Source organism: Numida meleagris, chromosome 11 (genome assembly GCF_002078875.1).
Source record: "Numida meleagris isolate 19003 breed g44 Domestic line chromosome 11, NumMel1.0, whole genome shotgun sequence".
Taxonomy (NCBI): Eukaryota; Metazoa; Chordata; class Aves; order Galliformes; family Numididae; genus Numida; species Numida meleagris.
In genome coordinates, this window is record NC_034419.1 from 14,709,529 (window position 1) to 14,736,347 (window position 26,819).

The window sequence follows — 26,819 nt, forward strand, 5'->3', positions numbered from 1 at the left end:
TTTCCACACCTGAGTGAATAAATATGCAGTAACTACAGCACAATGTGCACAGGTGGAATCTGTAATCAGGACTTTCTGGGGAGAAACAAGACAAACATTTTTCCTGCTTTCCACAAAAGGGAAGGGCTTTGTACAAAACCAAAGGATGTCTTCCCAATGCATGCAAAACATTCCAGTATGTTTCATTTCCCACATGAAGAAGTAACAGAGTCAAAGGAAAGGCTTCTTGATAAAGCATGATGCAGACTTATTTCAGGAGCTGCTAATTGACAAAGCAAGCTTCAAGAGCCATCTAGAGGTTGTTTGGCAAGAATCAATTTTATTATTGTAAGAATGTGGCTTGTGCATGCCAGAAACACAACCCTAGTTGTCCAAGTTTTGTTCACACGCACAGTAAATCAGGAAGACCTCTCAATCACTGGAATTTCAGCAGTGTGGAGATAATTCCAGTGAAGGAGAAATAACTCCCTTCACCACCGAGACAGTTGTTTAAAGGAGAAGATGCATTCATGTACAGCAAGAGAAAAAGTATTACAGAAGATGCTGTGTGAGCCAGAAAGCATTTGGCATGAGGACTGTGCTCTGGTGAGCCCCAGACACACTCCAGCTGATAATAGCAACTCAATAAGAGATAAGTAGATTTGGCCAAAACTGGCACACAGCTGGGATTTACTTAATTATGAAGCTATTACACTCCCAATGGCATTGTCTGATCTGTTCTGGCTCCCTCTTAAGTCTGTATCTAATCAAACCAAAATCAATAGTGCTTTGCACGGGGGCTGGAGTTTGCAGGAGCATGGCAGAGAGAGAAGCAGGGAGGCTCAGTGAGCTCAGTCCCATGGTTTTAGACAAAATGTGCCAGCATTCAAACAGACATCTTTTTGGATGGACTCTTGGGAAGTGGGTCGTATATGCATGGCTGCATAGAGAGAAAGGAGAGAACAGTGGGATAAGATTTTTTAGACACAGTGGTGGCAAACTGGGGGAACAGTTCCTCAGTTCTAGCAGATATTTTTGTTTGCAACTCAATTCTCTTTCCAACATGTGTCATCCTCCAGCAACAAATCCGATACATACCTTCTCTAGTGTAAGCTGCTTTGATGTTAATGCATCCCTTGCTTATCCAAATGATAAACTTAGACTCAGAGGTCCAAATGTATTTTGCAATCCAAACTCTGCACTGACTGGTCTAATACCAAGCGTATCCATTAACATCTTCCTGAGTAGGAAGCAGGAATTGTGTACACAAAGCAACACAGCAAGGATATCATATATTCACTTTAGCGTAAAGAATATCCTTTGGATGCAGAGAAATCTGCCTGACATTTCCTGCGTAATTTATCTGCTGGAGGAAGTGCTTGAATGCTATTTGAATACCACCCTGGAATGGTTGAAGCTCAGAGCAGGTGGACTGCTGAGGTAGCACCAGTAAAACTGAGCCCACATTGCTCTCCAGGGGTACACAGTCCTGCTCCAAGGGAAGGAGCTCCCTGCACTTTGGGTTTACTTGGATTTTCCACTGTGGTGGACTTTCTTGGGAAACCAGAATGCAGCAACCAGCAGCACAGGCTTAATTTCAGGATATTAAAACTTTCTAAAATGTTTCTAAAGTGATAACCCAAACAGCTGTCTAATGCATTCCCAGGGCTGCTCTCTCCAGGCCAGTGTGTGCACCTGTGAGATCTCTGCACAAACGCTGCCTTGAAAGCCACGTCCCGAGAGCTGCTCCAGTGTTTGCATTATGCATGATCCTCATCACTCTCACCAGATGTAGGTGGAGAGGGGAACTGACACAGATGCTTCCAGGGTAATGGCAGGGGCTGCTTGAATCCTGAGAGAGGGAAAGAGAGGTTTTATCAATACATAATATGAATGAGCTGAATTGAAATGTTTCCATAAGGGATTACTGGCTTCAAGATGCATCAACTGGCTTCATCAAAATGCTGAGGGTAGGAGACAACAAAGAGGAAGGCTTAAGGGGCACTGCTGGGTTGGATATGTCAGCTATTCAGCCTTCCTGAGTGTCATTGAAAACGTACATATGGTAGAAAGGTGGAGAATGGAAAACACAGCCAAAAGGTTTCTCCAACAGGAACATATTTCAGAACTAAACCCCAATAATAACATTTAGGCACTCCAACCTTTGGACAAAGAATTGCACAGTAAGAAAATCTGTTCTTGTAAAAGACGTCAAATTACAGCTTCAGTCACTGACCTTCATTGTAATGTGACAGCCACATAATTAAGGAAAGGGGATAAAGAAAATGTAAGAGTCATAAAGTATGAACAAAAAATAGAAATATACAAACATATGCATGCATATACACACACACACGATATAAATAGGAGGACAGGTGCTGTCATTAATCCAGCAGTGCTGCAGGTGAGACATTGCAATATGTAATTTGTTGACTGGGTGAGATCAAAATAACATAAATGACTGTAATATTGTCTCTGTGACACACCATGGCCAAGGGTCACCTGCAGAGAAAGGCAGGGCTCTCACTAAGAATGCACTCTTGGTTAGGACTTCTGTAGGCTAGCGAAATGTACCTGGTGAATGGGTTATAATGTGACTTTTGCATACTGGTTCAGTATTCTGAGACACCCCGAGCCTGTGAAACTCTAGGGTTTAATGAATAAGCCTTTAAGGGTTCTTTAGTCCACATCCTCACAATAACCACGCCTTCAGATAAAATCCAGCTGCCTCCACTGAGAATAAGCAAGACCGAAAAAAGACATTAGTAAGTAATAAATTATTGAGAACAAACTAAAACAGCATGTAAACAGCGTGTCCTTTAAAAGCAAGCTTTTGATGCCTTTTGGAGGCTTGAGAAATGTGCTTTTCCAGCATAAGTTAAGTTGCTCACAGTCTATTACATGTCTGATTGCTTCTGACAGAGGGCAACAATTCAGCACAGACATAAAGAGCCTAAAATGCTCATAAACATCAGTGGAATGTAAGAAAGAAGTGCAGATAAGAGATTAAAAGGAACATCTTGGAATGGATGTTTGCTTCTGCTTTCCTGGTAAACCTATCTACAGCATGGTCTTTGGAGTGATGAGATCAAGATCTGTCTTTAATAGTAAAAAGCAGTCTCTTTTGCTTACCAAGGAACCAGAACTGTCATCCTCCAACAGTCCCACAGAATTTAGTGGGATTACAGCAGAGCAAGGAATGCGTGTGGGGTTGCAGGTGCATCTTACGTCCAATTTCAGAGGTAATATTTCCTCAACAAATGTGTTGGAGTTCTCCTTCGTGTAAAGTGACAGAACTTGAAGACATTACTTTTTAATGTGCTTGTAACATATTTGCAGTCCCACTCACCCCCAGAGAGTACTGTGGAGAACATAACAACAGTAAAACTTATGATATATAATCAGAATCTGCAGTGTTCAATTAACAGTTTCCTTTAAAATTTGCCATGCTGCCAGCTACACTTAGGTGCATACTTTACATGATGGAGATGAATGTGTACATTTTAGAATAGCTATTAGCAAATATAGAACCACATCCTACCTGTAGACATCCTCTAGATAATTTTGTGCCAGTCTCAAGTCCCCGTGTTCATAAATTATAAGCGAAGATGTGGTCCAAAGCCAGGAACGTACTTCAGAGCTTTGCTGCTTTCTTTACTTTCCATCTCCTGAAGAGCAATATATGTTTGACAGAGCGTAGCCCTGAGCTCCAAAAGAAGTTTTAATTTGAATTCTCTGTAGCTGACAGACCAAGAAAGAAGAAAAAAAAATCCATAAGAATGAAAATTTCAGTACATGCCAATGTATAAATGAAAAGGTGTCACGACCCTTTCTCTAGACCATGATCTTTGTAACCCTCTGACTTTGCACTGTGAACGGAGACTCAAATACTCCATCTTCACCAGAAGAACAACAATCCAGACACGAGATGGGATCCTGTAAACTAAGGTATTTATGATGCCAAATGTCTTGTTTGCACAGCTGCTGTGTGCATGAGTTCCCCAGATACGTGGGCTTAGCTTACCAGGCGAGTAACAACCTTTCCAGCAAAACCTGCCACAACTGTTGGCAACTTCCAACAAGTCAGTGGAGCTATTCATGTGATTAAATTAATTAATACACATTAATGTTTACAACACAGAAGCCAGAGTCAGATGAAGAAGAATGACATACATTAAATTCTCTCAGAAAGTAGAGTTAGGAAGGAGGAGGCAGAGCTACTCACCGGTTTGATTTGATGGAGACAAATATTTTTAATCTTACCAAAACAGATGTTTCTGAAAAATTTGAAATATTTTGCTCAAACATTTTTCTCCTTAGCAATGGAATGCACTTTACTCTTCTTCTTCTGTTCCAATTGCTATTTGTAGCTGGTACATCTTTGTTTTCCACTTTGAAAAATGAAATATATTGTAACTGTTTTTGATTAAAATACTTGAAAATAAAAAGGCACCGCCTTGGGCAAACATTTCTCAGATGAACCCCAAATGCCATTTCTTTTCAATTTCCTTTTGTTTGTTGATTTCCACAAAATAACAACCAACTTCTTCTATCTCAGGACCCCTAAATTGCAAACCCACCAACCAACCCCAGTTCTCAGCTTGGCAGGCACTTTGCGTGCATACGGGTGAACTGAAAACAAGGAAGGGCATGAGACTCAGAGCCCTTGGACTTGGACCTTGGAGGAGAACAGTTATGAAGTACAATGCACCAGTTCTACCTGTGACATCTTTCAGCTCAGACTATGAATATTAGGACTGCAAAAGGTCAATGGCTATTGTCTGCCGTATCAGATAGCATAACATTAAATATATTTTATCCATGGATTGTCCTAGACTACGTCTTCTGTGTCTTGGCTTCTTGTCAAATCTTCTGGCACATCCCTACCTATTGCAGCATTCAGACTGAATTGATGACTGACACAACTTACATGATTGAGTAGAAGTACACTTACTGGAAGTGACCTGTGTTCAGGTCTCAAAACTGGTGAGTTAGTTAAAAATCAATTTTCCCTATTAGCCAATCAATAAACTAAAGGCAGCTTAGAGGTCACTGGAGCAAAAATGTCCCCTGAGCCGTGAACTGAGATCACAAACAGCTGGGTAACCAACCTGGGAGCTCTCTCAGACCAAATTTCCCTCTTGCCTATAAAAATTCAGCAACCGTTACTACAGTATCCTGGGATTCCAAGTGAATAATTCTTGAAAGCTTTGCACAGAAAATATGCTCATCTCCTTTTCTTTTTTTTTGGCTCTCTTGCATTACTTTCCACTTTGCTTACAATACTCTCTACTCAATATTCTTTTCATGATAACCTGAGTTTTACCCACGTCAGGAATAGCTGACAACATGATGGAAGGGCAGATGAAAACAGGAGAAAGCTCGTTAAACTCAGAGACATTTTGAGCGCAGCTATCTACCATTCAGTAGATAGAATGCATATAAAATACAAGATTCTGCACAAGATATTGAATGGAAGATTTTCTGAAACCAACCCTTGGCTTTACAGCCACTGCAGGGTTATGGGAAAGAAAATGAACATCCTGCCGAAGAAGCTGTGAAGCGGGGGTGAGAAGCCTAACATTCCCAAGAAATTTTATTTTTTTCTGAGTTTTTTATGGAAGTATTGAAGCAGCATCTCTTAAAATATCTAGTGCTGAGGTTAGTTTACCCCTTATAGAGCTTCAGTGCTCTTTTTATATTGTGCCAGGGCAGTATTCACACGTGTCAGTTTTAAACACAGACACAATCAATCACTGCTTTTTCTGACAAAACTCTGTCACTGACAAAGCTCTGCAAAAATGTTCCATTAAACATCTGGTAATAACATTCCATAGATGTTCTATTGAACACCAAGGTTCTCTAAGCCACCTAGTGTACCTGTAAAAATGTGAAATAAAATACTCACGCGATAGAAATATGTCTGAACCAGTACACAGTGGTAATTAAGAAATGCATGGTTCAGGTGATTGGCTGGAATGATATCAGACACATTGGCACCAGGAGAAGGACCTTTGGTGCATTTGCTCACTGGAAGTAGTGCTCCCTTCCCACTCTTTATCAGTAGCTCAGCATCCAGGGGGTTCAACTGTGTTGACATTTTCTGGGCAACGTTTTCACGTAATTTTTATTACAAAAGCTTAATTCCTCACTCATTAAAACTCCAGATGGAAATATTTTGATTTTCTGTTTGAAATGTAAAAATGTTTTGATTTTGGAGAAAAAGCACAATGCTTTTTCACTTTTTCAACAAATCCATTTTCTACAAGTTTTCCCTATCATCTCTTTCCTCATAGGCCTCCCACCTCTTTGAGAACAGGCTATCAGGAAGTCACCAAAGCAGACAGAACCTTCTCTCTAGTTACACAGATGTGTCTTTTCCCTCAATCTGCTGCCAATTTTCTAACAGCTACTTGAGTTTCTTTCTTCACCAGTCTTCAGTTCTCTTGAATATATACTGTCCCTGATCTTTTATTTTCTATTTTGTACTCTTTTTCCCATGGTGGTTGTTAACTTGTTTTTCCCTCTACTGGTCGCTGATCCTTGGCTCTTCCATTATCCTTTATCTTATACCTTTCCTGTCTACTGCAGTAAATTCCCATGTAACCTTTGAAGCCTTGAGCCAGAAAAGCACAGCATCTTTGAGAAGATTCTCTAGGCTGTCACCTTCTGGATTTAGCTATGTGTGTAACCAAGTGATTAAACTCCCTACTCTTTTCTAAGGTCTTCAGGCTTGCTGCTCTTCACCTCTCTGCCTCAGCTTGGAAGGAATCCTTAACACTGAATTACAAAGCTCTGACTGGCCTCACTAAGTGTGGATAGGTTTGTCATTATTCCCCTCCAATCCATGTAAATACATCTCCTTGTTTTGAAAGCTTTCGCTTTTTAGCTTAACCCAGGAAATCTAGGCAGATCTTGAGAAAATCTGAATTCTTGTACTTTTCAGCACTGCAAAGCTGAAAACTAAGTTCAGTGGCACCAAGGAAGGCACAGGAGATTGAACTGGTGGCTCTAGAAACCCTGAACTTGTGGTAACAATTTAGACTAAGACTCATGGTGCAGGCTTCTGGATATCGCGTAGTGCAATGGACTGCAATATGGAGCACTTCAAACACCTATTCTGGCTGTTCACCATATAAAACATAACCCTTGAGGCTCAAATCAAAGTACAGAAAAAACAATTTTCCCCCAAAACAACTGCCTCAAGTAACCTACACTAAAAGCCTCCACACTTGGTAAAGATAAAGAAAGTTTGCCTTAATGTCTTACTTCCCATTTCTGAAGTGGACTAATCATATTTGTTTTCTTTCACCTAACTCACGCCTAATGCTCTTTAGAATAGAGACTGTACCCACAATGAAGTTCCTCACGATGCACAAGGGGAATGTAGCAGTTGCCAAGAAAAGCTGTTTTAGAGTTGTCTGTAGGATGGGAGTCCAAATGGCCTTCACTGCACCTTACACTATACATCCCTGGTAGCACATTTAAGTTTCTCTGGCAAAAGAGCCAGGAACACACCTTACTGGATGGCCCAAGGGCATGAACTCAGAGCTGCACCAGACTGACAGGTCTCCGTCGTGCAGAATGATGGCAGCAGTAAATGTGGAGCTTTGCCCCAGGAAGACCACATCAGCATGCCCACTTCCCTGCTGCACTCTATGTCCAGCATGTCCAGTACAGCTTCTTCACATTCAGATCAGGGACGTCTGTGGGGGCCTTCTGCAAGTAGCTGGTCTGGAAAATAAAATCAGATTTGTAAAATTACAATGTATAATATCTTTGAAATTGAATTCTCAGGGGAATCTTCGCTGGGGCCCATGGCTGAAAATGATGAATGCCTGCTGCCCTTTCCTCCTGCCAAATAAATGTTTCGTCCCTCACCACTGGGGCCAGGCAGCAGATGCAAAAATACAGCACATAAAAAGAGCATAATTTAGCCATTAAAATGTTGCAATAAGTGTTGTTATATAACTGAAATGCCGTCTTCTTTAGTGCATCCACCCACTCATTTTACAACCAGTTAATATTTTTCTGAACTTTCATGCTGTATTCTAGCCTGCCGCCTCTGCAATCTTTTTGCCTATTTTTTCTGCCAAAGCCACAAGAATAAAGCTGTCAGCATTGCTACCAAGCCATCTTTCTTGTCTGGCAAATTGTCTAGTGGAGACTATAACCTCCTGGCTGCTCCACTGTATCATCTAAGTATCCTATCTTAACAAAACAGAATTTAAATATTCTTTAGATGCAAGATATCTGCAGGCATCTGTGCAGAACCAAGTTAAATATATTTCCTTGACAGTTTTTACTTTTCTCCAGTGGGAATGGCACGGACATTCATACTAAGCTGAACACGTATTGACATGCTTAGAGAGATGTTATATGACTTTTCAACTGAAATATCTCCAGGTATTTGAACTACATCAATAAATACGGCTGCTCCTGAGGGAAAGAAGAAGCAGCAAGAAAATTCCCCGGAAAACTATGATTAAGAGCTAAAGCGAGCCAATGGCATACAGTAGTTATGTTTTGAATGTGATTGGGATTTATGATTTCAATTAATGCTGGAGCACAATTTTAGAGAATTATTAGCAAGATACTGGCTACACAGAACACAGCTTATTTGTGTATTCCTCTCTGTTAGCTGTCTCACTGTGCTGTTTACAAACAGAAGGCTGGATCCACCATGGTGTAACTTGGTGTGGCACAGCCCATAGCTGTAGAGGAGCTGGGCTAGTATATACGAGCCAGAAATGTTGCCTCTTCTCTACGGTAGGGGTCAGTGTTTTGGAGAAGAGAGATCAAATGAGAACTCTCTCTGCCTTTCCACTTTGTGTCCCAGGAAAGGCCCAGCACTGTGTGCTCAGCTGGTGTCAATCTGTGGGATTTATATCACCAAGATCATGTGCCCTCCTGAAGTTCATTTGTGATTTAAAAGCTAACCAAGGCCAGACCCAGCTGCACACGTGGACATGTGCTGTATGCATATACATGTCTTAGCTTGTGTATATTTTCTATAGGCACAGCTCTCCACAGCTGCCTCCTAACTTCAGGATTTAGATGTCACCTGTATTTTAAGGCATTGAGTTCCAGCTCGGGAAAGGTGTTGCTCTGTGGGGGCTCTTTGTGCACGCTGCCCCAGGAGAGCCTGAAAGCCAAGGTCTGGATCCTGAACATGTCCTGGCTCACTGAGCTGGATGAGGCTATTCAGAGAGGCAAAGAAAATCAGGTGTAAGCAGCTGAGGGCTAGGGGATTAATGAAGCATTCAGGAGGGAAAGCAGCTGAGTATTTTAGTCACGCCCCAGAGAACCGGAGTGGGGATGGGGAGAGGAACGGGTGCTTCCATCGCCACTGGTGGCTATAGGAGTAAGTGCAGGAACCTGCCTGCAGGCTGGTCCTCGAGCACCTGGCTCACTCGTGGCACCCTGTTTCCTTTAGATCTCTTCTCAGGCACTGAGAGATCTTTACTGAAGTCTCCAGTGTTACTACTTTGCTTTGTAATGATGGTAATGATTGTTCTTCACAAAAAGAAATACTAAAATCACAAGTATGTGAAATGCAGTGACAGCAGACTTAAGTCTCCATGTTTCCGTATTGCCAAGACTGCAAAATAATTCACCATTATTTTTACTGAACAGTTTTTTAGGAGAAGCATTTTCTCCTTCATTTGCAAAAGCTGCATGTCAAAGCTTTGTGCTGGTTTTGAACCAATACTGTGGCTGCCAGCATGACTCACAGCTGCTCTGATGTAATGGTATTTGTCAGTGACTAGGAGAGAAATCTCAGTGATGCTTCAGGCACTTCTCTGTGACCATAGCATAGAGTAATTAACTTCTAAGGATGACCATTTCAATCCCCACGCAGCAAGAGAAACCTTACACCTGCAGGTCTGGTGTAGTCCTGAATGAAGACACCCAGGCCAAATTGTTTTAAATTCTGTGCATTAAATGACAGAACCCACAGAGGAGGAAATGGAAAAGAGATTCTGCTTTTTAGTAGTAGCTCTTATCTGCAATTCCTGTTGAAGACTGTGGGAGACAATAGCTCTGAAAACTAATCACTTGCTTAGAGACCTTGACACCGGTAGAAGCACTATAGCCGAGGACTTACCCTTTGAAATCTTGTTTTCAGTGTGTCCTCTCAGCAAGGCTCTTGGACAGCAGTTTCAGCTTGCTGGGAGCTCCGCTGAGGCTGTGAGCATAGGGCTGCAGGGCAGAGGCAGCCCTGTTCTGTTTGGATCACAGACAGCCCCTGTGCAAGCCTCTTTCTATTTTGAACAGCGAGAGATCCAAGATTAAGGTTCTGGAGGAGGCTGAGAAATTTGCTCAGAGAAAGTGTTTCAAGAGGGAGTTTTCACTTGTTGCACCTGATTGAGCCATTGGACACAGGGAGGGGAAAGAAAACCATTGCTTCTGAGTATTTCTAAAGCAGATGGTAGACCTTCATGGCCTCCAGCACATTCTTATCATTACTGCACACTATCTGTTTTTCAGTTTCATAAAACTGTGAGTGAAGTGTTTTTGGCTTGTTTGTTTTCCATATGGCAAAGGCAAAGCTTTCCCCTTTGGTTCTGTTGGATCTAAACTTGACAGGGCTGTTCTTTAACAGCTCATATAACACCGTATTCTGTCAAGACATCTTTGTTTGCGTACTAGCCACAACAAATACACTTAGCACAGGACTGGGAATACTGTTTGTTAGTTAACCACAGCTGCAGAACTAGCAGGTGGAGCAGAGTATATTCTTGGTGAAGATCACAAAAGTAATGACTCTTCTTTTCTTGGAGAAGGAGACAGCAGCAAGACTAGGGCTGCTGGTTGTTACACAGAACAATTCCCATCGGCTTAACTAAGTTCCCTCCAGCAAACAAACAAGCAGAAAAACAAAAAGTAAACATTTTCAGTCTTTTCATTTCTAGCATCCTGTACAATGAAGGAAGCATGCTGCATTGTTCACAGTCCCACAGTATCACAGTTCCCTTATTTCGCCCGTTCCCTTATTTCATTACAAACTTCCGTTTCTCTTCACAGCCTTTGCCCTAGAACTTCCACACCTCGAGTTTCAATACCCAGAGCTGTCTGTAATCTTTAGGAGAAATGAATGTGAAGAATCAAGACCTATATCCCAAGGACCTGGTATCAGAACTGCTGTAAAAGTTGCAGACTTTCTGTAGGAACACTAACTCTTCCAAAAAAGAAAAGCAGATGGGAACAAAAAGAAAACCAGTTAGGTGGGATTTTTCTCTTAGCAGTAAACAGAAAAGTGAGGTGAGTATGAGGAAGTTTTCTTGTAGCTGTCATATCCAGAGAGCTTTCTACTTCTCTGTTTGGGTGAAATAACAGAGAAATTATGGCTGGGTTTGGCAGTACGGACATGAGTTGACGTGTGATCCAACAGGTAATAAACAGACTAGAAGAAAGGGATGTTCTTACAGCTCTGCTACTGTCTTGTTGTTTGCATTTGATTAAGGCTCACTGCCCCTTTATATCCATCCTGTCCTGTTTATTAGGCCTTTTAGGCAGTAAATTGAAGGGAAGAAGACTTTTTGCATGCCAACACCGCAATGGAAGATCAGCCTCTGCAGAGGGTTAAAACACTGTGAAAAAAGAAAAGAAAATCAACACCAATCACACCAAAGCTAATCCCCAAAAAACCGAGTGTGAACCATTTCTAATGACTGCATTAACACATTCCAAGATGTCCCTCTATAGAACATAACCTGCAGAGTGGACTGTACCTGCAGTGACGTGCAGAAAGAATTTATGTTGTATGCAGTGATTTCATGATTGAGTGTCTTAACACTTCATGCATCCAAGGAGCAAATCGTTTTAGTGTTTTGAGCCTTCCATCAGCCTAAGATGTTGAGAAATAAATGCCAAATGACAGCAGCCATTCTAGCTACAGACAGTGTAAGGTGCCTGTCTAGAGCAAAGGCTTTGTAAAACTGAAGGAAATGAGCCATGGTCAGCAGGACAATTTCGGTCACGATAAAATTCTTCATTGCCACTCTAACTCAGTCACTGGGCAAGAACCACTGAGATCATCAGTGGGACCCATATCTCTGGGCAACTTTTATTACACTGGGATGTATTACACTGGCCAGGTAGAGTTTAGATGCCATATCTAGCTCTCCTCTTTTTGCTTCTGTTTTTTCTTCCCATGACAACTCCTGACACACACATACTCACAGCCTACATCTATTTACGTAGTAATCTCTGTAGTGGGAATTTGGGTTACGTTCCAGCACCATATCCTCAGCAGAATTGTCCAACCCTGATTAAACCAAAGGAATCCAGTCTTTTACTACCCATATGCTGCTTGCCATTGCCTCCCACTTTCTAACCTTTTTTTTTTTTTTACCCAAGAAAGAATGCAGCAGCCTTCCAATTGAATTACAAATTAGCGATGTGAGACACAAAACTTCAAGGCATCATTAAAAACAGAACATTGTAAGCACGCATGATCTTTTTTGCCTCATTTTCATGACAAAAAAATAGTGGACTCCTATCATCAGCCAAAATTATTATAATCCACTGATAAATTGCATAACTAGTATCATGAGTGCTGGACACTTAATCTGTTCTCAGATTGGATTTCATATTAGTAATATAACAAAAAGGGTTATAGCAATTTTCTTAGAAATAAACTGTTCTCTCTGAAACATATGCAACAGACAATGGCAAATCCCTTCCATGCAGAAATCTGCAAACAAAAGCAACAACAGAAACTCCATTTAAATTTATTTGTGTTTCACTTCTGTGTCTAATAGGATCTCATCATCTCCAAGTGTTTGTGCAAACTGGTTTTATCAGCTTAAAGCATCTTTAATTCAGGAATTCTAGAAACCAATCAAAAACTAACTCAGCATCTTAGACAGATAAATCTTAGAGGACATTTGCAGAACTCTTTGCTCTTGAAATAAAATTAAGTTGAATACCTACATCCTAAAGGGGGACTTAATGAAGCCTAAGTAGAAAAACTTTAGGAGGAACATGTTCTAATCAAAATTTTTATGTATGGATAGCTGATAAAGATTTTTGATATAGATATAGACACCCATTTATTAAGCAATCCCCTTAACAATTTTATAACTACACAGTACTATATACATGCAGTGGGAAGCCCAAACATACAACACCATCAAAACATTCTTTAAGTGTCATTTTTAATTTTAAAAACAATTGGTTGTTTTATAAACTGGTACTACAGTTTATATGATTTTAAATAATTTAAGACATGAGTTTAAACTTCACTGCTCTCTTTAAAGTTATAGCTCCAGTAATTTCTAATTCATATCAAAATCAAACAGATGAGAGGTTTATTATGATTTAGGCTTGCAAGTACACAGAATTTCTCCTACCAGAAGAACTTACAGGATCTGAGATGAATAAGAGATATGTTTGATTTATTGACTTATAGGGGCATTTATAAAAGTGATTTGGCAAGCATTCCATGAGTCGTAGGATATGATTGGACAGCTTGAGAGATAGAGTAAGAAAAAGAGATTACTACTGTTTAAATCCAACTCCAGACTGAGGAAGGAGTCTTCCATCACTTTCATCACTGATCTTTCACAAATATATGTAAGTACATTATTACCACAGAATTTGGAAATGAGTGTGCATAATGTGTAAGCAGGAGTATGAACGTTAGGAGTGGAAATATCCAGCCAGAGACCCAGAATGTCACAAAGAACTGCACTGACTGCAGTACGGAAGGTATATTATAATTATCAGAAATATCCCCAGGACCTCAAGTTAAAAAGGATTTGTGTCAATTTCTGAATGTATTTCTGACCATTATAATTATTATTATTTTTTTTTAACTTAGATTGCTGTTGAAGAAGGGGATCTTTGAAGGAGCCTGGTCTGCTATACAGCCCACATGCAGAGTCTTCTACACAGCCCATATCAATAGATCTGGGAGAGAACATCTTGTGCCATCAGTGCATGAATCTCGTAGCAGACATTCACCTGATCTACTTCTTAAAAATTTCCAACAGCAGAGCTTCCTCAGTCTTCCTAAGCAATCAAGTCTGATGTTCACACTATCTTTGTAGGAAGAATGTTTTTCCCAGTATTAATTAAAGTAATACAGTTCATTTACTTGAAAGAAACTCCCTCTTCCCTTTTGGTAGGATGTGCCAAGGTTACACTGACTGTAGATAGCTTTGGAGATATGAATCAGAAGTGGCATCCAAAAACTTCTCATGACCTCAGCAGAGAATGTGCAAAAGCTTTCATTTTCAAGCTTTCAGAGAAGGATTTTACTGAAAGGACCCTTTCAGGTGACTCAAATCAGGAACTCAAAAATGCAGATCGTCAGGATGATGCATACCTCTGGAAAGCATCAGCCAGACAGTTTATAATATGTGCTCAAGGAAGTCAGTGTTCATCAAGACAATTAAATATCATGCTTTATACTGCTGTCACTTGTAATCAAGTTAGACTGGAAATGAAGAATGAGTTGTCTATGCAATTGCTATGATAAACATCACAGAAACTGCGTGGAAAGATTCACAATACAATACTAAGTTGCTATTATCTCGATGGCAGGTCCATCCTCTTACAGAGTGGTAAGTAATAACTCCTTCACATTTGCAAAAGAAAGCAATATTCACACTGCAAGGATGTGTCCTGTTAGTTTGAAAATAATGTCAATAAGGTGCTCTCCTCAGAAACGACTCCACCATCCAATTGTTTCCCAATCACAATTCATTTACTCAAGGACTGGACTCTGCTAGAGAGTAGGAATAATCCCGCTTTCATAATTGCTACTCCTATGTTAAATCATCGACAGCAGACCACCAATTCTGGCTGATTTAGTCAAGCGAAAGGTTAATGCTGGGTAACTGCAGCCTGAATATTTCTTCTAGCAGGAAGATGTTCAGAGTGTAATAAAACCTTATCCCTGGCTACCTTTAAGCCATTGTGCCAGACCCTTGCTAAACATGGCTTCAAAGAGAAAGTAAACGTTGAAATACAGCACTTCAAAATTGCACAACACAAAAACTTGCACAACAAAAAACCTCAACGGTTGTGAATCCCCATTTTGTGCTTTACTTTACCTCCTGGACTCTCCACCAAAAGGGATAAAAGAAAAAAAATAATTCTTTACCCATCCAAGAGGAACTGCAGCCAGAGACAAGGTTCTTCATCAGTTATTGCTTTTTATCTTTTTTTTTTTTTTAAGCTGTGACTTGAAAAACCTCAATCTTATTATAACTAAGCAGTTATTCTAATCTAGTTTACAATCTTCAAGACGCTCCATCCAAGAGAAAGTACTCAAGTGAGTCATATTCCAAATTTCTTGATCGACAGTTTTTGATCTTGCTAGACTTTGGTAGTCACTGGGTATTTACCACAACTCAACCATATTTACCACAACTCAAACATATTAGATAGAAAGATTATCTCGAGTAGTCTAAAGCAAAATACAGTACTCAAGTTCTTGTACTTTTTCAGACTAGAAATAAGGTGAACTAGCACTCATCTAGACAGACATGTGCACACCTACTGGCATCACTCCCATATTACGTGAATAACAAATAATTATTCACACTCCCGGTAGAGCTATATTCACCCAAGTCCCACACTGAATTTCAGCTGTTGACTTCTTAGGATGCTAGATACAATTCAAGCCTGCCACCAACAAGGTGAAAGATCTGTTGGAAATTTATTCTAGTCCACATTTTTGCAGGTGACAGGTGATCTTGTGTGCTCCACATGTGATGGTTAGGACAGGACTGATCTGCAGAGAATGTTATTGAGTCATCCCCCCAAAATCATGCCCTTGTAACATGTCTTACAGTAAGCAGCCAAGAACAGTTAAAATTGAACCACTGTGTATTTCTGGTCGGCATTTTGAAAGGCAGAGATGAGATCAGACACCATGTCTGAAAGTGAATTCAGGATGTTTTGAACAAGGGTAGAGGCTAATCATTTGCTATGTATATAAAACTCTCAGATTCTGTTTAAGGAAGTTACACTTCCTGTTGATAAAAGACAACATTAATTGCAATAAGTGTAGGTGGCCACCTGGTGTATCAGTTGCTTTCTCCTCCTTCAGTGAGATAAAGCAAAGGGAATTGAAACCGCTAATAGTCATGCATACAAATACATTAAACAGAGACTTAGAAAATTCTCATATATATATACTGCAGCAGAGCTGTGAGTAAAATGAGTATTTTTTTAAAAACAGTAGCCCTATTTACTCTGTCATCAACTCAGTATTTTTTTTATTATTCTTCCATAACCACTGATAATTACCTAATATATTTTGTAAACTGCAAGTCCATTTTCAGAGCAGAAATGGCACTTAGACACGGATTGACTCCAATTGGCTTCGCCGTCTGCTCCACAGAGGAACGGCCATCATATGACTTTTAATCTCATATGAAACAAAAAGATTAAACTGTCAATATTAGGATGAGCCACCATGACGGCTGCCCTGATGGAATGGCGCTTCCGAACTGCTCCTAATAATATGTATGCAAGGAATAGATTTTTCTTTATAATGCATGTAATTAGAGTACAGGACAAAATGTTCTGTTCAAATTCATGACATGCACAACTAATAGAAAAGGAGAGAATGAGGCCCTTGGCTATTTATTTGCATGAAAAGGCTTCAATATAGGATATACTTTAGAGAAATTAGTTTTTAATCTAGGTGACTAGATGAGATTTTGACCCTGAACTGTTTTTGAGTTGACCTGGGAGAATTTATGCAGAAATAAATGTGATGCCCTGAAAGCCAGGCGGGTGTCGCTTTTTTCATCAATTTTTGAATGTCTCATGTAGTCAAGAGGAGCAGAAAATCGCTCCTTTTAAAGGCTCACTTTATGTGAATTTGCTTTGATGAGACACAATCCAAAAAAGGCAGATAGAAATCTTAGCAGGAATGTATTCTTTGTAAATTTGGGCTTTCAAGGAGTTAGATACATTGATTGAGCAGCGATTCCCCCTGCTTGACCTGTACAGAAGAGAAACCTACAACTGTAGCTTTCTATGAATACATTAAGTAGGGCAACTTACCCTCTCAGCACAAGCCTCATACAGAGAAATATTGTTCCACAGTCTTAATAACAACCAATCCAGTAAGTCATTGAAGGAGGGTTTCAGAAAACAGCTACCTTTTAAATAACATTGCTCATTTAATGGCTGATATGGGAAATGTATGACCACTGAAGGTGAAGATTGTGTACCAGGTCAGGGTAGAAGCCTTGCATCTCTGGGAAAAGGGTACTCTGAGCATACCTGACAAACACCTGCATCTCCGTCTTGATGAATCACTGTTAACAACATGAGGCAGGGACAACAATTATTCTAACGTGTCAGACCATTAAAATACTGCTATTTCTACATGTTGTTATTAACTCTTAGCTTGAAGTCAGATTTTAGATGGTAAGTTGCTGTTTTTATACAAAAGCTACCTTTTAAATAATCCCACAGGTGGATTTATCTGCACTTTTCTGCTACGGGGTGTCCTGACCATCCCCTGGCTTCAGCAGTCAAATTCTTTCAGATAGGAAAGGAGTGATGTAATTAACACATGAGTTTCACAGCAGCAAAAGACATAGAAGCGTAAGTTATTTCTCTAAAAATCACCACATTAATTAGGGAGAACATATAATTTATTTATGGTTTTAGGCTTTGAAAGAGTATTTGATGGCTAGGGAAAGGCAAGGGCAAAGTGTCTTCCAGAAAGCTGATGGATGTGCAAGTCACAGCAGCAGAGGGAGAGTGAGGACTTCTGTTGTGGCTAATGAAAAGGATGTTTTTGTGAGCAATGACAGAGGTTGGGACAGGCCAGAGCCTTTTCCTGAGGCTTGGGTAATTTGAAAGACAGTCTGTCCACAAATTTCTTTGGTAATTGCTAAAGCTGCTTTTCAGGAAACTCAGTTTCTAGCTTTTCCTCTGCCACGGTCTCCTGGGAAACACAAGGCGTGCTGTTTAGACTCTCCATGCAGCATGGCCCCCCTTGCTAGTATGGGACTTGCAGCCACAAAGTAGTACTGGTGACAAGTCACCAGCATCAGGTAATGCGCAGCGCCAGGTGCTGCAGTAACAGAAGGAGAGGCAGGAGGCAGGGGAAAAAGCCAACAACAACATAAACCAAACAACAAAACACCTAAAGAAAAGGCACATTGAAAATGACCATGAAAGAAAGGTAAAGACTCTCTGATGTTTTAACTAGAGCACTTATGGATGAAGGAATAAAACAAAAAGTGTCTCTTACAGCATACATCTGGTTCTTTGGACTATCTCTCAGTGTGACTTTGTTGTAGTATCTCACCCGCTCAGGTAACACTCAAGGAGTCAGCTCAGTTCAGCAGTTTCCGTCACCTATGGAGCCTCCTTACAAGGTACTTTGCTGTCAGAGGCAGCTGGTAGCAGCAGCTTGCCAGGCCAGTGCTCATGCTCTAGTGCTCTAGAGAGGAAATAACAATTAAAAGAAAAAAAGTTATTTGAGAATTAATACAGATTATGCCAAAACTGATGGGTGTATCTCTGTATCTGCAGTGTATGCATGCCATCTTGTGAAGGGTGACATCCTTGGTGGATCAAAACACATTCTTACCACTGTGAAATCCAGAATCAGCAGGTCTGGAGGCAGCTTGACAGCTTTCTTGAGGGCTGAGCACATCTGTGCAGTACCTGGCATATCTGGGTGGTGTGTTTCCTGCAACACTCATACCTACACCACTTGACATGATTCTCTTTTATTTATTATTACTATTTTTGAGTTTTGTTTATTTGTCTTTTATATTTCTAGAAGATCTTGACGGGTGAAAACAAGAAATGCAGATGGAAATGCATTTGGAGAATGGCAATGAGAGGCCATAATGGGCTTGCTAATACAGACTGTACATTCATTGTATCCTCAGCTTTCTTTATGGCCTAATTACTATGCAGGCTCATGTTTGGTTTCCCAGCAGTTGGGAAACTAGTTGGAAGGTGTATGCTGAAGCTACACTGTCTCATTATGCTACATGCTTCCTCACTTGGAAAAATCATCTCTGACAAGCCACTTTCCTGGGTGCAGAGCTCAAAAGACGCCAAGAGGCTTGGGGCTCGATGAAAGGTATTTGATGTCAATAGCATTTGACGTATGCAGGTTTGATACGTTCCTGGCTTCTAAGTGATGCCAAAAATGCAGCTTATGAGAATAATATAAAGAAAGAGGACAGAGATCTAACCTCCTTCAGATAATTGCTCTGAGTTGTTGCAAGGTGACCTTCATCCACTCACACACAGCTTATTGGTGAGAATGAAAAAAACCTCTCTCTGTCCCCAGTTCCTGTGGGCATGCAAGAGGCAGGCAGTGCTCATGAGAAAATGCTGCTGACCCTGTCAGCTGCACCAGTAGGTCAGATGGTATCTGTATATAAGCATAAGTGTACCCACCCTAATGTCCCCCAAGACTTCAATGTTCATGACGTAGTCCCCTTGGTAAAACCAAAAATGTTGTTTGCAAGCAGAAATGCTCCCAGAAATGGCTTCCAAAGGCATATGGGCACCTCTCCTTTCAGCCTCCTCCTCCTCCCAGGCAGATGTTTGGGCACATTTGCACAAAGAAAGAGGTGCTAAGTGCCAGCATGGCTCCTTTTTCCTCAAATAGCAGAAGGTAAGGCTTCCCTTCCAGAGGTACAATCCTGTGTAGCTTCGTCCCATCCTTCACTCTCTGCAGAGCCCAGCTCCTGTCTGCATCCCCTCTCAAATGTGTGATTTGCTGTGATCCTGGGAGCTCTGGACTGGGCCATGAACTGATTATAATTAAACTGGAATTGGGGCAGAACATTAATAATACAGAAACACAGCACCTGCACTCTGGGCAGCCAACCGGAAGCCTGTTCTACCCTCAGACAGTCACACGAAGGCAGACACTGACACGAAGGGCTCCATTTCCCATTGCCTTCCCTGAGGTGAGTGCAAGGCTGAGGAAAGGTTCCACGGTCATGGCTCTGAGGTGGAAGCTGTGCTCCCTCTGGTTTCATGGCGTGGTTTGGCTGTAGGTGTAATGCCTGAGGGGTCCATCCTTCCCTCCTGTCAGTTTGCAGCCTTGACAGCCATGCCAGACCCAGCAGTCACCACAGAGGTGGCCGCCATCTTGGTCTAGCACCCTCCATGAGGGGAGGCCTTCAGGGGCAGATGTGAGCTCCCCACCATGGCACAAAGGGCTCTACAGCAGGGAGAGAAACCTGGGGGATGTGTGGGTTCACCAAAAAAAGGTGAGTTATTTCACTGTCCCAGTTGCATGCTACTGGATTTTTCCTTCAAAGTCCTTCTGTCTGTGCAGTCCCTCCTGGTGTATTCGTGCCTGGTAGAAGATGTCAATGCCCAATACCTTCTGCAGGCTCCTCTGTGGCAATTTCAGTAGAAAACCCCAGAATAAATGGCAGAATAAATGAGATTACTTCTAGCAATGAGGACCAGGAGTGGCTGAGGTGTTCCCTGGCTGCTTAGACTCAGGAAAATGAATAGCTCTAATATACAGAGGAAATCACAAAGAATCCTGTTGTCTGGACATTTCCACAAAATTTCCCTCCAAGGTAAAAAGCTGCTTTTCACACTGCACTCCCAAATGTGGAAATAAACAGGAAAAACAAGTTTCTCTTTTACTGATTCTTTTTCCTTGGTGTCAAGGCAGCACAGAGGCATGAGTCGGGAATATTGATGATGCCCAGCCCCTATCAACACGTGCATTGAGCAGTGAGAGGGCAGAGAATATGTTTATGCCTTTCCTTCTTCGTTGAGCATTTCTGCCTGTGGCTTCCTTCTTTCAGATGCCAGACTTACCTCTCCCTGCATGTTTCTGTTTGCAGATGGTTGTCAGCAAATTACTTTGCTGTTTAATGAGACTGGCTTCCATGTAAGGTTGCTTATATTTTATATCTAATATGGTGGCCAAAGTAGTCTGTCTTTATTTTGGGAAATGTTTTCTGTCCTCCAGCTGCTCCAGCTCAGATAGAGCTGTCTGCTGAAAGCCTCCACCCATATAAGAGGTATTGTTCCCGGTAAAAATCCTATTTCACTTAGAAACTTTAAAAGACCGCCCTCCAAATTTCATTGCCAGACCAGTGTTTTGTCTTGACCACCTGGCAGATCAGAGCCTCCAGGGAAGCTAGAACTTCGTTCCTGCATGATTTCTGGAAGGAATTTGAAGCAGGCTTGCAACCAACCTTTACAGAGTGCCTACCAAACTACCTGTTCCCATGGGGCAAATGCTTGCCTTTGAGACACCAAAAATGAATAAAACCTTAAAAAGCTTCAGTGCTCCTGCCTCCCATGCTGTCTTCAGAAGCAAGCACAAGCTGAAGTGATGGACAGAGCCAGAACTTTCCTTGCCATAAACCACATCCTTCAAGGGCAGTCACTGCAGCCATACCTCAGAAGCAGCTCTGCCAGTTTAATAGTGTTCTTACCTTTAACAATGTATAATTCATGGCTGTGTCACTCCGTAGCTGCAGCAGAAAGAAGGAGCATTGGGATGCTCTTTCCAAACTTGGAAATCTATAGGTACCCTCAGGTAGGGTTGGGACTGCAGGAATGTACTTGGCTCCAGCGTGCTCCAGGTTGATTCAGATATGCATTGTGAATTTGGATTGGTTACACCTCAGAGCCAAGGACTGCTTTACTTCTGCTAGCAAGATTTCTTGGTGGTGGCAGGTCTGCTTGAGTTCAAAGCACCTTTACACCATTGGCTCCGTGTCTGCTCAGGGAGCCTATATGTTTTATTTCAAACTAGATCTGCTTAGACCACTGTGTCATGGCGAAATAGACTCCTAACAAAATTTCATTCCAAATTGGTTAAGTACACAGTGCAGAGGTGCTAAAGGGAGACACTTGCCTTCAGTTTGCACCTTTTGAATTATATCTGATTTATCAACAACTTGTAATGTCACATGATAAATAATGGATAGCCAGAATGTAACATTCCACAACATGCTTCAGAATCGAGTCCCATGCATACAAGAAGTGGTACTGCATGCCCAGAGATATTTGCTAAAATCTCCAGAACAGAAAATTGCTATCTTCTACCTTTTTCTCGCCTGTTTGCGCAATCCACAATTCTCACCTATTCAGATCCATGCCTTTTACCCATTAGTACAGTGAGAGCCTCTGTAGTTCTAAATACTACAGATCATATTCCCTTTAGGGTAGGAAAGGTATGTGCACACAATAAGACATAATCCTAATTTGAAAGATGCAGACAGATAAACGCTGGGGTACAAAACTCCAGAGTGGAACCCTTGTGTACTATTTTTAGCCTTCATACAAGTTCCTAAAGTAGCTACCAGCTTGAAATCCAAGCATCAGACCTGGAAACCACTTTTAAGCGGGGGCCAAAGAGAATGGGTAATTTGCCAGAGACATACAGGGACTCTATGAGAGCACCAGAGAACAGGAGCAGGATCTCCCTAGCGAAATTTAAAATGTTTGTCATAAATCTTCCCATCGTATAACACTATGCATCTGTTTCTCTGCCTTCTTTGTTGAATTTCTCATAAACACTTTCAAAATACCTTTTCATAACATTAAAAAAGAATAAAAAATATGCAAGTGCTTCTGTTTATGAGTAAGAAACTTTCTTAGAAGTTCACGAGAACAAAAAAATCAACGTGTTTTCCAAGGCACAATAAGATTTCTGAGCGAGCCTTCTTTCAGTTATTCATTATTCAGTTTAAGCACAACTGAAATATATGGACACTTCAAATTTGGTTCCGACCTGAAGCATGCCTTGTAGAACAATGTTTCTGTCTCCCTATAAACCCCAGTTTCATTTGCCAGGCCTTGCGAACAATGATCTATCCATCCATGTCATGCATATTATGTCAAATTTATGATGGTAGCTTTTCAGCATATTTCCAGTCAGGGCTTCATTCTTCTTACAGATTCTGCAAATGAACAACAGTTTTAGTTACAAATGCCTCCTCGTGAGGCAGCACTCCTGACAATAGAACTGAACTTACTGTTCAGTACTTACTGTATTTCTTGCAGAATTGTGACACCGGTATAACCAATCATTATGACACATTGCTGAGAAACACCGTTTTGCTCTGCTGTTGATATATTTCCAATTCAAAATGAACAGGAGTGATACTGGGAGTCATTCAAGCCTTGATTAGTACTTGAATGGATCAAGCATATATCTTCATATCCCATTAGGAGAAGACAATGCAAAGAACTGGTTGCCCCCAGCCAAGGCCCTGAACCCTGGGAGAGGTTTGTCCACAGAACAAATGACAGATACATGGAAACATGAACATCAAATATGCACAGAGCGCATCGAGAAACAGAAAGAACTGCAAGATGTTCCTGACAAATGGTGGCAGTGCTAATGAGCGTCTGGACTAAATGATTATATTCCCTTTTTGATTGAAAGCGCTTACAGGTTTACATTAGCTCTGACCCAGCAAAGCATTAACACCTGCTCATAGCGAAGATGCAGAGGCTTGTGGGCTGTGAAGGCAGCGCTCACGTGTGGGTAGATAAATGATCTGGGTGTTCAGGAGAGAAATGCCCTGGCTGGCTCTTCCCAACTGGCAGGATCAGTACCCGATAAACATGCCTGTGAAATGTCATTTTTAAGACAGGAACCAGAGAGTCCTTCTCCTGATTATGTCTGCAGAGGAGCCTTGAGCCAGTCCTGTGGACCTGTGTGCGCTGATTGCAATGCAGACAGCTGCACCGAGGCACCGGGTGAACTCAGAAATGTTTATCAAAAGCTGTAATTCATTTTGCTGAAAGTTTAACTATGGTTTCCTGGTTGTTCCACTTCTATAAGCCTCACATTCCATGCCAAGTGCAGCAGCAGTTGCATTTCTTTCAGCAAAGGTAAAGCACGGGGCTAAATATTTTGGAGCACTAATATACATTAGATTCCTTGCTGCTCTGAGAGTGCTTCTCATAAAGACTATAGGTAGGCTGTGCTATAAGTATCAGACCCAGAGAAGAAGACCAATGTGATTAATCGTAAACGGACCAAGGAAAACTCATGTTGGAGTTTTGAGGATTGCTATTGGTTGTTCTTGGAGAACTTGCAAGTGCAAAGTTATTGAGCATCAAATGACTATTTAACCTAGCATGCCAGCATTTCTCTTACTTTGGAAGTCTACACCAGAAACTGAAAAAGCAGGATTTAAATAGCTGTCAGAAAAACTGAGAAGGCTTTGTGACTCCAAAGGTTTGGAGAAAATAAATACAATCACTCAGAGTAATTTTTAAGTCATGGACAAATGGCACTGAATAAGCTAACCATGGCAAATTTTATAAAGCAGTAAATAGGAGTATCACTCTTCAGCCCTAGATTCAACAAAGGAAAATGTCCTTTGTCAGATGAGAAACTGAATTTCTTTCTGTCGATCCCCCACGATGCTAGCTGGGAGTCATGAACAAAAGGCAGGTCCCCTGCACTGCATTTCAGTGGTTTTCTTACTAAGCAACACTGCTCATGTCCACAGTTGTGTATCTACTGCTGATGACACTAGGTAATACTGAAGAGATGAGTTCTGCAAGGCGTGAGCTCCTTCAGTGTCTCCGCAGTGGCATGAGTTCTAGTTTCATTCCAGCTGGTGCTCTTCTCTCTGTGACACAAGCATGCATACTAAGCCACTCAATGCCAGCAATTGCTAATTCCCACCTACAGGGCAGCATTAATTCTATTTTCCAAATCTCAATAGTCTCAAGACCTGTACTGGATTTTTCACTGAGCCCTGTGCAGAGTGCAGCACAACAGAGGACCCTATGTCATGACATGGACTATCCACCCGACTGGGTCACCAAGTATTAATCTATGGGTTTGGGTTCTGCTGCAGAAATAGTCCTAGCACTCAAGTTTAAAACAGCAATGTTGGGTAGCAGCACTGAAAGCCACGTGCAGAGGGACGAGGCACTCTTCTGAAAGGATACAAACAATAGACTCTGCAGGTCTTGGTTGCAATACAGCTGGAAGTAGGCGAAAGTCTAATGAACTTTTCAGAGGATAAAGTGAACTAACAAAGACATCAGCATCCATCCATCAGCTGTCAGGGAACACAACCTCTATCTTTCATCTTTGCTTATAGCAAAGCACACGTTTAAGTGGTTTCCTGCAGTGGGACGTCTTTGCTGAACTGAGGCCTGCGGGAGCCATTGATCATTTCCACGAGTAAACAGTCTTGTTTTGCACTAAGCACAGAACACTCGGATGCAAAAATGCAGGTTGTGGTTTTGTAGCAAGTCCCAGAATCTCAGGAAGTATCTCTGGTATAAAATTAAAATAAATGTAAAGAAAAGTTTGCACTTTGGACTTCCCTCCCTACAATACCTCTTGGTACTATCAGCTTCTTCTCCAATAAAGTACAAAGAACAGCTTCCATAACGTAACATCACAGGTAGAATGCAATTTGTGCATCCAAAGTTTTCTCATCAAAACCAGAAAACAGCCAGGAAAAAATAGATGTTGATTCTGCTATGGTTTTGTCATGTGAATCAATCAAACACCAGCAAAATATTACTTAGCTTCAGTATGAACAATCATTTCCTCACTTCCAGTGAAAAACACCCATTCCAAATGGCCATTTGTCTCCAAGTGCAAAAACAAATCTTCAGTTGCAGTATTTCAAATTAACATTATTTTCCTGAAAGGAAAAAAAAAAATCAATTTTCCAATCATCTGTGAGTAAAACACTTTGCTTCCTAATTCTAGGTAGGGCTTCTGGAGCAGAAGAGTCCTGTGTCAGCCAGAGTACGGATTTAAGGAGTTTCAGGATTATTTTTTTTTGCTTCATCCTGTATTAATTTTTTTGGCCTTTAACTGTAGCGATACACAAAAGATACAAGCATTTGTAATTAAAATCTTCAAATTTAAACAATTCCAGATTCTAGATCGTTTATTTATTTACTAGTTGTTCAAAATATTCACAGTACCTGAAACATTGAAAATCTCCTAGGTGTTCGCATGCTTTGCATTCACTGCTATTTTTCTTTTTTTTCCTCCAGATTTATGCTTCTTTCCATGTTTGACCCAAGAATTGAGAGCTACAGGAAGGCAAGGCCGAGGAAAGCAGCTTGAATCAGTATTCTTCAGGTAGGCTTTTTGATTGGTTTGTTTCAACTGGAGTGAAGAAAACAGAAGTACCTCTTAACTTAGAAGCTACTGAGAATCCAAGCAACCACCAAATAGTAAGGAAGCCAATGCTGCATTTATTTCAAAATTGAAAGCTGCCCTTCCAAGGGGTTTAAAGATGCTTCCTTGACTGCTACATTTAGAAAAAAAAAAAAAGAGGCTTACCAAGAAATTAATTTGTCTTAAATGTTTCCATTTGCGCTGTGAATCTCTTTTATACCTTAGGGAAAAGATCGCTTTAGCTGTGTTTTGGTTATCTTTATATTCACTGCAATTACAAAGTGTTTAAATAGAAAAACACTGATTTTCATACAAAAATTGGAACCAGTGTCAGAAATTCAGCCATAGCATTATTGCTAGGCTCTCAGCTGACCTCCATTTGAGGCCACATCCCCTTCTCTTCCATCGAGATAAGGGAAACATAAGGGAAACATTGACAAGAAGGAAAAAGAAAAAAAAAAAAAGAAGAAAGGGAAGAAAAGAAAAAAAAAGAAAGAAAAAAATGGGAAGAAAAAGTAAAAAAACCACTGAAGTTTCTTGAAGTACATCCCGCCATGCTTTGGGCTGTTTTTGATAGGCTTCAGTATAATTAGTTCTTGCTCGCAATTTCTGTGATAATTGCACTCTATATTAATTGAGCGTATATTGTACTCCATGCAGTCAGCAAGCGATGAAGCTGTCGGTGTTTTGTTAGCTATTACACTGCCTGATTCTTATGGGCTGTTTGATATTG

The 26,819-nt window shown here is 41.0% G+C and overlaps 1 long non-coding RNA gene across 1 annotated transcript; it reads right to left on the reverse strand.

Annotated features, from left to right (window-relative positions):
- On the reverse strand, positions 1-25,583 carry LOC110404750. Its single transcript, XR_002442475.1, has 8 exons — positions 22,706-25,583; positions 18,215-18,406; positions 10,088-11,573; positions 7,498-7,713; positions 4,243-4,370; positions 3,521-3,720; positions 3,112-3,340; positions 1-1,831 (listed from the first exon to the last, which is right to left on the reverse strand). It is a non-coding gene; the product is annotated as an uncharacterized LOC110404750 (long non-coding RNA).